Genomic DNA, 11061 nt, shown 5'->3' with positions numbered 1-11061 from the left:
AGCCAAGAGAGTCTGCATGAGGATGAATCCTGAGGGCACTGGATCAAGGTGGATAGAACAAAATTTGGGGAAAAGAGAGTGTGTGGATATGGGAGCATGCCGCAGTATTTAGTTCCTTGTCTAGGAACTCTAGATCTTGGAGAAGAGACTTAGAGACTTAGAGACTCTAGGATCTTGGGAGACATTGCTAGCATACTTAGCATAGTTTGAAGAAGCTTGTATAATACAGTAGAAGAAGGAGTCAAAAGCTTCACTGATGAAGGCATGTCATGTAAGGCTGGAAAACCCATCAGCCAACCATGCCCCTGGGAGAATCTGGAGGACATTCTGTTCACCAAAACAATAAGAAATGGCCTGGTGAGACAGGGCATCAGTATCATGGAGAAATTTGGGGTGTCTGGTGGTCAGGGCAGGTGGCAGAAGATACTGTTAGGTGACTGGCTTCCATAGCAAGGAGGATGATAAGATCTCTAAATAACAGGCCAAGTAGGGGCACATGGCCTTGAGATGTAAGGTGGAGGCAATGATCATAATTAGCAAAATCAGAGTGGCAGCCAGAGGGCCTGACCTCTGGGAGAGGACAGAGATGGTTAAGAGAACATGGCATTGTTATATAAATGAGCCAAAGCTGACTGCCACATATTGCCTCTAAGTTGTTTACTTCTTCAGAGCAGACTGAGACCATTAGCACAAAAGCTCACTACAGTCCAACTCAAAAATTTAAATTTAAAGCATCCAATTGCCTTAAATATAGCACCAATAGATTCTTAGCCATGTAGAGCCTGCTTACTTGCCATACCCTGCAGAACATCTGTCCCCAACATCTGCTAGCCATAGACAAGACGAACCTGAGGGCTACAGAACACTGCAAGCCACTGCTGCCCTTTGGAGCTCTCCCAAACCAGATATTGTTCTCTGTGCTGCTGAGTGATATCTCCTAGACACCTACAACCCCTCTCATTCCCCCTCTTTCCTGGGAGTTTTCTCTCCTTCTTCCTCTCTGGATGGTGGCCCCTTGTGTTTGGCAAGTCTCCAGTGATCAGGGATTTCCCCCTTGCATACAATCCTATCCAAGCACTGCCCAAAAGAAGCTCATTGTGTGCCACTGCCCCCTTGTGGTTATATCTTTGTCCTTGACCAGCCTTGAAATCCCTCAACTCAAGGGACAAAACCGGTGAGCAGCCATCAAGGGCATTGCTCAATCTGTAGGATAAACAGAGACCAACTGAGGATAGGCATTCAGAAAAAAGCCATGAACCATCGTCCAGTTTCCAGAGCTGAGCAGTTTTCAGACTTGGGACCTACTGAATGAAGTAGAGAAAGGATCTTTGGAAGAACGGGCTCTGTAACACCACGGAAAGGCTATAATCATTGCCGAAGTCCTTCCCTAAAGGGATTTATGGCCATTTATTTGAATAATTGTTCCTTGGGGAAAGGTACCAATACAGACATTTGGAGGACTGTTCGATACAGCTTCGAAGTTAACATACCTGGTCATCCAAAGTGTCATCATGGCCCTCCTGTTAGAGAGGGGATACATGAGAGGCTGGTAATACATGCAGTTCTGTTCTGGGTCTGGCTCACAGTGGGCCCACCATGCCCATCGCACATCTTGTGTCATTTTTCTTGTCTCTGATTGAGCTATCAGAATGGACACATTTGGAAAAACTGCCACCTTGGTTCCTTGACGCACGGGTGAGAAGTGTTGTAGTGGGGAAGATCAAAGAGCATTTCTGAAATTTCATCCTTTTCCCTAACCGAGAGAGCAAATCGAGAACAATATCATGTCCTGATGGCAATAGGAGAGATTAATGTCATTCCTAAAGGCCTTAAGACATAAAGGGAAGGTGGTCCTCATTATATCTCCATTTAATCACATCATCCCAGCTCCTACAAAAACCAGACAGGTCTTTCAGGATGACCATAGACAGTCACAAACTAAAACAAGTGGTAGCTCCAATTCTAGCTGATGTGCTAGTACAGTATCTTGGTTAACTCTTTGCTAGAGCAATTTAAGATGGTCTCAGCCATGGTATGCTGTCATTTAGTGAATGCACTTTTTTTTTCCCCCATTGCCTATTAGAAAAGAGAATTAGAAGCAATTTACACTCATATGGGCCAGGCAAGTATGTATTATAATATTGCCCTAGGAATATATTTCTCATCCTTAGTCATAAAATGGGCTGAATGGACTTGACTAGGATAATCTCAACATCCCTCCAAATATCACATTGGTCCATTAAATTGACATCTGTTAATCAGACCAGATGAACAAGAGGTGGCAAGTATGTTGAAAATCTTATAAGACACACGTGCTTCAGAGAATAAATGATAAATCCAATGAAGATTCAGATGTCTGCCACAACAGTAAAATTTTTAAGGGTGCACTGCTCTGGAACATCATGGGACATCTACTTCAAAGTAAAGGACAAATTACTGCATCTTCCACCTCTTACCACTAAGGAGAAAGCACAATGCCCAGTGGGCCTCAGGTTCCGGAAATCACTTATTCCACACCTAGGCATACTACTTTCCCATTGGCTGCCAACTCTGGTGATACCCAGAGTGTGAAAGAGCTCAGGTTCAGGCTGAGGTTTGAGCAACGTGATACTCAGGCCTTATGATCCAACAGACCCTATGGAATTAAAGGTACTTGTGGTGTCAAAAGGCACCAGGTCAAGTTAATGGAATGCTCCAATTGCAGAATCACAATATGGACCCTTGGAATTCTGGAGCAAGCCAAGCCATCTAGCGGGGAACTATATGTTTGAAAAACAATTCCTGGAAGGCTTCTGGACTTGGCAGGGATGGAGCAACCAACCCTGAGACATCAAGTGATCATGCAGCCAGAACTTCCTGTGATGAGCTGGTTTCTGTCAGCCTCACCAAGTCCTCAGTCTGGAGGTCCCAGCAGGAATATGTTGTGAGATGGTCCATCTAGGATTAGGCCTGTGCAAGGTCAGAAACCACTAGAAAGCTGCATGTGTCAATAGGTCAAACCTTCAAACTTCCACTGAGCCCATCACTGTTTTTTTTTTTTTTTTAAGACTTAATTTATTTATTCATGAGAGACACAGAGAGAGAGGGAGAGACACAGGCAGAGAGAGAAGCAGGCTCCATGCAGGGAGCCCGATGCGGGACTTGATTCCAGGACACCAGGGATCACAACCTGAGGCAAAGGCTGAGTCACCCAGGCATCCTCCTATCTCTGTTGTTTGTAGCAGTGCCTCTCCCTCAGCTCATACCTCTGGTTGCATGGAGTAGGGTGGTTCCTTATGACTGACTGATGGAGGTAGAAAAAGGCCAAGTGTGGCTCACAGAGGGGTCAGCATGGTACATGGAGCAAGTCAAAAATGGATTGCAGCTAACTGACAGCCCCACATCTACGGTGCCCCTGAACAACTAGGGCAGGGAAAATCCTCTCAAAGGGAAGGAAGTACTTTGGGCAGTGTGCCTGACCATCCATTCTGTGTGGGAGAAAATAAGTTTCTAAAATAAGAATACATATGGACTGGTGGGTAGTAGTAAATCACTGGTTTGTCAAAACTGTAGAAGGAGGGATCCCTGGGTGGCGCAGTGGTTTGGCGCCTGCCTTTGGCCCAGGGCGCAATCCTGGAGACCCAGGATCAAATCCCACATCGGGCTCCCGGTGCATGGAGCCTGCTTCTCCCTCTGCCTGTGTCTCTGCCTCTCTCTCTCTCTCTCTGTGACTATCATAAATAAATAAAAATAAAAAAACAAAACAAAACTGTAGAAGGAGAAAGATTTGGAAAAAAAAAAAAGAGGACTGGGGAAAAGGCATGTGGTTGGACCCACTGGAGTAGGTATAAAGTGTGAAGATCTGTATGTCACATGTTAACATGAGAGAGCATCTGCCAGGGAAGAGGTGCTTAACAATCGAGCAGACGCAATGACTCAGCTAATCTCTGTACGACCACCAGAATGCGGACACAAGGAGTGCATTGATGGCATAGCCGAGGTACAGAGATGCACGGGCCAACAGCGTGGGTAACCACGAGCAACCACTGACCACTGTTGTTGCCAAATGTCCAGCCTGCCAGCCATAGACCAATGCTGGCCTTCCGGACAGCAGCATTCCTGGAGTAGACCAACCTGCCGCTTGGTGGAAAGTGGCCAGTTATTTATTTTGACTAGAGTGAATGCATAATTGGGGTGTGGATTTGCCTGTCTTGCCCGAAGTGCTGAAGCCAGCACAACTGTCATTGTGGGTACAGCATTGATCCCCAACATGGGATCCTGCAAAATGTCACATTAAACCAGGGGACCGAACAAGAGAGGTGTGTCAGTAGATACAGAAGCAGGGGATCCATTGGCCCTATTATATACCATCACTTAGAAACTGTAGGCCTAAGAGAATTATTGAGGTGCCAGCTTGGAGATGATTTTCCCTTAATCTCTCCTATCATGTGGCACTGCGCTCCCAATTCATAGAACACATGAGGCTGAGAAGCATAGTGTGGAAGTAGGAATAGCCCCGTTTTTTATTCCCAGTGACCCATTTAGGGAACTCAAGCTTCCTTTCCCTGAAACTCTAGGCGGGTCTAGAATTCTTGGTTTCCAGAAGGAAATCCTTTCAACATGGAACATAGCAAGGACTTTAAACTTTAAGCTATGGCTAATGCTTGGCTCTGTGGGGCTTTTTGTGCTAAGAAACCAGCAACTGAAGAATGAGGTCACCATCCTGGCTCGGGTAATTGACCTTAATCATGGGGAAAAGGGGGTGCTGCTGTTTTACAAGGGGAATAGGAAGGGATGTGTGTGGTTGCCAGGTGATCCAGTGAGGAAATATCTTAGTTCTCCCATATCCAATTCTGATGGCAAATGGAAAAATCCAGGAGCCATAGCCTGAGAGAGGAATGGTCACCAGGAACTTGAATTTCTCATGGATGATACTCTAAGTCACCCCGACCAGCTAAATGCTATTTGAGAGTGAGAGAAATCTAGAATAGGTTGCAGAGAAAGATGATGAGTATCCATTGTGACCTGGAGTCCAGCTGCAGCTCCAGGTACTATGTTTTATCCCACTGAATCCTTCAGGAACTTTCCCAGTTGGAGGTAAACATCGTCTGTGAAGGAGGTGACTGAGTAGCACAAGGGCAGGTAGGAATGGACCTTCTTCCTCCTTTTGACCCTAGGCATGCCCTAGAACTGGGGGTGTTGGCTGTGAGTGCCCATAGCTATGCCCCCTGTGAGAACTGACCTCCATGGAAGGAAGCTGCCTCACCCAAGGTCCTACCACATCTCATGACCAGCTGATGCTAGAGTACAAAGGCATAGGCTCCTCGCCTTGATTTGGGTCATCTCTGCGGGGCCATCTTGGTTTCAGACTTCCCACAGAAGTGGACTTCTTCTTCTGCCCAATCTTCCTTCTCTCTCACCCTCTCATTGACTGTTGACAAGGGCATTTCTCAATCAACTTCCTGCAGCCCAGTCTTCATTTCAGAGTTACTTTTCCAGGGATCCAGGCACATGATCTCTCTCATCCTTTCACCTCATTGTTTTTCCTCTTTTTTTTTTTTGTTGTTGTTTTTAAAGATTTTATTTATTTATTCATGACACACACACACACACACACACACACACAGAGAGAGAGAGAGAGAGAGAGAGAGAGAGAGAGAGAGAGAGAGGCAGAGACACAGACAGAGGGAGAAGTAGGCTCCATGCAGGAAGCCTGATGTGGGACTTGATCCTGGGACTCCAGGATCATGCCCTGGGCCGAAGGCAGGCGCTAAACCGCTGAGCCACCCAGGGATCCCAGTTGTTGTTGCTTTTTAAAGATTGTATTTATTTATTTACGAGAGACATAGAGACATAGAGAGAGAGAGAGAGAGACATAGGCAGAAGGAGAAGCAGGCTCCATGCAGGGAGCCCGATGTGGGACTCAATCCCGGAACTCTGGGATCACGTCCTGAGCCAAAGGCAGATGCTCAACTGCTCAACCCAGGCATCCAATTTTCTCCTCTTTCTTCCCCATTTTCCTTATGCATAGGGTGACCATATATCTTGCTTCTCTGGGGACAGTACTATTTTACTACTGCAGATCCGTTGATTCATCCAGCCAGTATCCCCTTTAATTCTTAAAAGGATCCTGACTTAGACTTTAAATTATATGATCACAATTCACTGAATTCATCTCTTCTTCCACACACACACATTCTTCACACGTATTACATTTTACTAGGTGCTGGGAACATAGGACTAAGAGATTCCAGTCCTCTGAGTCCGTGCTTCAAATTCCTATTGAAATTGCCAAAAGAATATTATAATAAAAGACCTATTATTGCTGGAAACCAGAGAAATTTGCCATTCTTATACTATAAACTTTAAGGAATTTCTCCAAGATATATTGCGGGTGAGTCTGGATTGAGGGAAGGGTCTGCCTAGACAGGTGTTTCCTTTGTATTCATTTTATGCATTTTCTTCAGCTGAAAAACTACGAGGTCCCAATGGAAGACATCCCACCAACTTGCCCTAACTCGAAGCAGCTGGGACTGCTGATGATCTGTGAGAATTTCATTCTATCTGTGCCACAGAACCATACACTGTGTGGGAGTGTCAGGATGAGGGTACTGCTCTAGCACTCCGAACAGACATCAGTTTGGGGATGTATCCTAAACATGGCCTGGGCATTGCAGAGGCTGGCCACAGTAAAGGTAGAGGAGCCCCCAATCAAGAAAGAGGTCATTGCTCCAGTTAACATCGTCCCCAGTTTAACATAATAAACATGAAAATAAAACTCTCATAAGGATGATGCTCTTTAGTTCAGCTGCCTCTTGCTATAGCTACTTTGTCATTCTCCATAGAATGAAAATCCTAAATCTAGAAAAGTAAAATGTATAGTAATTCTAAGTATTTCTCTTTCTTCATTGAATCCTGGAAGGGCTCAACAAAATCCATATAAGGCTCCATCTTAACTGCTATTATCTGAAAACATAAGAAAAATAGCTAAAATGTGTCATTATCCTAACTTATAGATGAAAGAGAAGCACAGAAATTTTGAGTACTTTCCCAGGGTACTCAAGTGGTCTTGCCCGGGAGGAAGTGCAATCCCTGGATAGCAAAATCTTTAGACATTTAAAGAGAGTATTTAGTTACTTTTAAAGGGAGTTTGTATTTAAAAGAGTGAGAGAGATCAGTTTGCTGACGCTGTATAGAGTCACTGAAAATTATCCGTTTTAGCAATGTAACTCTTAAATGAGAGTAAAGAATTCATGGGGAGCTAACCCTAATTGTCAACATTCTATGAGGGGATTCTTAGCAATTCTTGGAGATTATTACCAAACAGAACTGTAATGGAGGCAGTGACATTGCTGTAAAAAATGATAATATCTTACATATCATTTTCCAAAAATTACTCCAAGACGTATTTTGGTGAACTGAGAAGTGTGTCTAAATGAAGAACTGAAGACTATGGACGCTGTCCGGAAAACAACTTTTCTGGAAAAATGATCCCAAGCCCCTGTCAAAGCTTGCCATGAAGGAAGAATGCCCTGAGCTCATCATTTCAAAGATTTGGAAAATAAATTTTCAGAAAAGAGATGATACTACAAAAAGATGCCAGTTAATATCAGATTTTTCTCAAAATTCACAACTCAGAAGGTGCTTTTAGTCTCAGCAAAGTCTATCAAAATATTGTTTGAGAATGCTGAGCATTTCCCAGAAAGAATTGTAAGTTACATCACACACATAAGGAAGTTGTCCTAAACCAGATTTGGGACGATTTCCTTTCGTCCCAAATATGGAAAATATTACAATTTAGCCATCCCATTTTTGTGACTCATTCAATGGAGAAAACGAAATGTGGACCATTATCTTAGACCATATTACAAGTCAAACTCAAGAGAGATTAAGCACATGAATATGAAAGACAAAACTGTAGTAAAAGCATAGAGGTATTTCTTTGTGACCTTGAAGACAGCACAAAAATAAGTGGAATTGACGATATAAAAATGAAGCATTTCTAGTAAAAAAAAATAAATAAAATACTGACCAAGTTATGGATAAATGACAAATTAAGAGACAATAGTTGTAAGATATAAAACTCTCAATGGGTTAATATTTCAACATACAATGTACTCCTGCAAATCATCAAGATCAATAATAGTAGCAACAAAAAGCATTAGCTCAACAATCTCCAAGGCTGAAAATCCAATGGGAAAATGAGTGATGGCATGAAGAAGTGGTTAACTAGAGGGGCACCCCAGCGGCTAAAAAGTATCTGATGAGATGCTCAACCGCACCAGCAATCAAAGAAATTCACATTCAAACAACAGTGAGGTCTAACTTTACATATATCAGATTGGCCAAAATTAGAAAGTCAGACAATAACAAGTTTTTGGCACACTGTTGATGGGAATGTAAGCTGGAATAGTCTTGGGGAATTAAAACAAAACAGAGGGCAGCCCGGGTGCCTCAGTGGTTTAGTGCTGCCTTCAGCCCAGGGCATGATCCTGGAGACGGGGGATCGAATTCCACATTGGGCTCCCTGCATGGAGCCTGCTTCTCCCTCTGCTTGTGTCTGTGCCTCTCTCTCTCTCTCTCTCTCTCTCTCTGTGTGTGTCTCTCATGAATAAATAAATAAAATCTTAAAAAAATCACAAAATTCAAATATGCAAGAATGGAAATGAGAAGAATTATTTCAAATTTAGAAAATTAAAATGGCAGCAGAAAACAGGGTATATCTCTATAGCTCTACACTTTAAAATACCATCATATAAATAATTTTCTGTGAAAATAAAAATTACCCAAAATATACTCTCCAAGAGATAGAAAACTTGAATAAATCAAAAGCCATCAAATAAATTAGGTAACTTATGAAACAAATTAGATAAATTAGATTAGATGCTTTATGGGAAAGTACTGTTAATTTATTAAAAAATATAGATCATATGCTATTTAAACTAATCCTGAACATAACAAAGGATAGAGATATATATTTTTTAAGGTTTATTTATTCATAAGAGACACACAGACGCAGAGACAGAGAGGGCAGAGGGAGAAGCAAGCTCCCTGTAGCGAGCCAGTTGTGGAACTCAATTTCAGGACCCTGGGAGTTGTCAGGGTCAGAGGCAAAGGCAGAGGCTCAACCACCAAGCTACCCAGACATCCCTAGAGATTATTTCTTACAGTATTTGTGTTACCGTGATACTAAAATATGTGCTAGAGTTTGGCACAAAAAATATCAACTGTTTTAAACATCATAAGCAGAGAGAAATTTAATGAAGGAATTTTGGAGCTTGTAAAATTATTGGGATTATTGGAAAGGCAGACTCTAAGTAGTGATGTAGGAATGATTTACAGAGCATCAAAGAAATTAACCTCCAGGACAGGAAGGCATAGGGGATGGGAATGAATGCTGAATGTTGAGAGATTAAATATATCACAGACGTTCAGAGATAGATTTAACAAGAGAAAATTGTAGATAAATTTCCATCTTTCCCACTGGAATATAAATTCCACAATGGCACAGACTAGACATTGTTTGGCAATGTGTCTTGGGCAAAGTGACTGTTTGATAAATTTGTAGTGAATGAATAAATGATTGACCATGTTGCATTTATTATAGAAATGCAAGGACAGGCTAACATTAGTAAATGTGTTAATAACTGATCACAATAAGAGAAAGAAAAGTTCTATATTCATCCTAATAAGTGCTAAGAATGTGCTTGATACAATTCAACATATATTTGTGACCAGAACTCTTAGAAACCTAAGAAACATACTTATTTAATAACCTTTGACACAATAGTCAAATTAATAATGGCATATTATGAAAACATCTGTAATATTCAGACACAAGACAAAGTTTATCTCCAATACTTCTACTATTTGCCCTTGTATTAGAGGTCCTAGCCAATGCAATAAAACAAGTAAAATAAATCAGATGTATTATTAGAAAGAAACCAAATATCATTAAGTAGGTAATATAATTGTTTACCTGGGAAGTCTCAATGAATCAGTTACAAAACTACAACAGGGCTGCCCGGGTGGCTCAGCAGTTTAGTGCCGCCTTCAGCCCAGGGTGTGATCCTGGAGACTGGGATTTAGTCTCACATCGGGCTCCCTGCATGGAGCCTGTTTCTCCCTCTGCCTGTGTTTCTCTCTCTCTCTCTCTCTCCCCCTCTGTGACTATCATACATAAATAAAAATAAATAAATAAATAAATAAATAAATAAATAAATAAATAAAATCTTAAAAAAAAACTACAACAACTCATAAGAGGTAAGAGGATTGTCTGCAGAGTAAACAAACAACTTCCCTACTTTTCAACAATAATCAATTAGTAACTATAATTGAAAATTATACAAAGTACCTAGCAATAATTCAACCCAAAATTTGCTAGCCCTGTCTGAAGAATATTACAATGTTTTACTGTAGGACATAAAAGAAAATGAATGAAGTAACTGGAGAGCATGTGGTTTTTCTAGTTTCTAAATATGTCACAAATTTCCAATTCTAATTGTAAAATCTCAATATTTATTTTATGTATATACTGACATTTCACATTTTGGGGGAAATTATGGATTATTTAATAAATGCCATTAGTACAAATCACAATTTGGTGACAGAAGTTTGATTTTGGTTTCATAACATAAAACACAATAAATTTCAGGTGGCATATAGTTGAAATATAAACATCAAATGAATGAAAGAAGGACTGAATTAAATATTTTATTGCATCATAACTAATCTATTAAAATCAGTCTTTTTAAAATTTTGGTGTTTACTGATGAAAGTGGAACCAAAACCACAGAAACAAATTTGTTTGAGGGAAAAAATTTTAATGGTAAAAGAGATCATAAGAAAATATAGGTCAATATTTAAATTATTTTAGAATGGGAACAGATTACCTGAGAATAACATAAAAGGAGGTTATTATAAAGGAAAAGATGAATGTATTTAATCACATACAATTGAAGACGCTTTTTTTGTGTGTGTGTGGTGGGCTTGTTTGTCTAATCAAACTGCCATTCACAACCCCCATTTCTGAGGCCTGTCACACAGACTATGGAAAACTGGGTACTTACTTTCTCAGCTACC

Source organism: Nyctereutes procyonoides, unplaced genomic scaffold (assembly GCF_905146905.1).
Source record: "Nyctereutes procyonoides isolate TBG_1078 unplaced genomic scaffold, NYPRO_anot_genome, whole genome shotgun sequence".
NCBI lineage: Eukaryota > Metazoa > Chordata > Mammalia > Carnivora > Canidae > Nyctereutes > Nyctereutes procyonoides.
The sequence above is the reverse complement of the archived record's forward strand: the minus strand, read 5'-3'. Positions refer to the sequence as shown.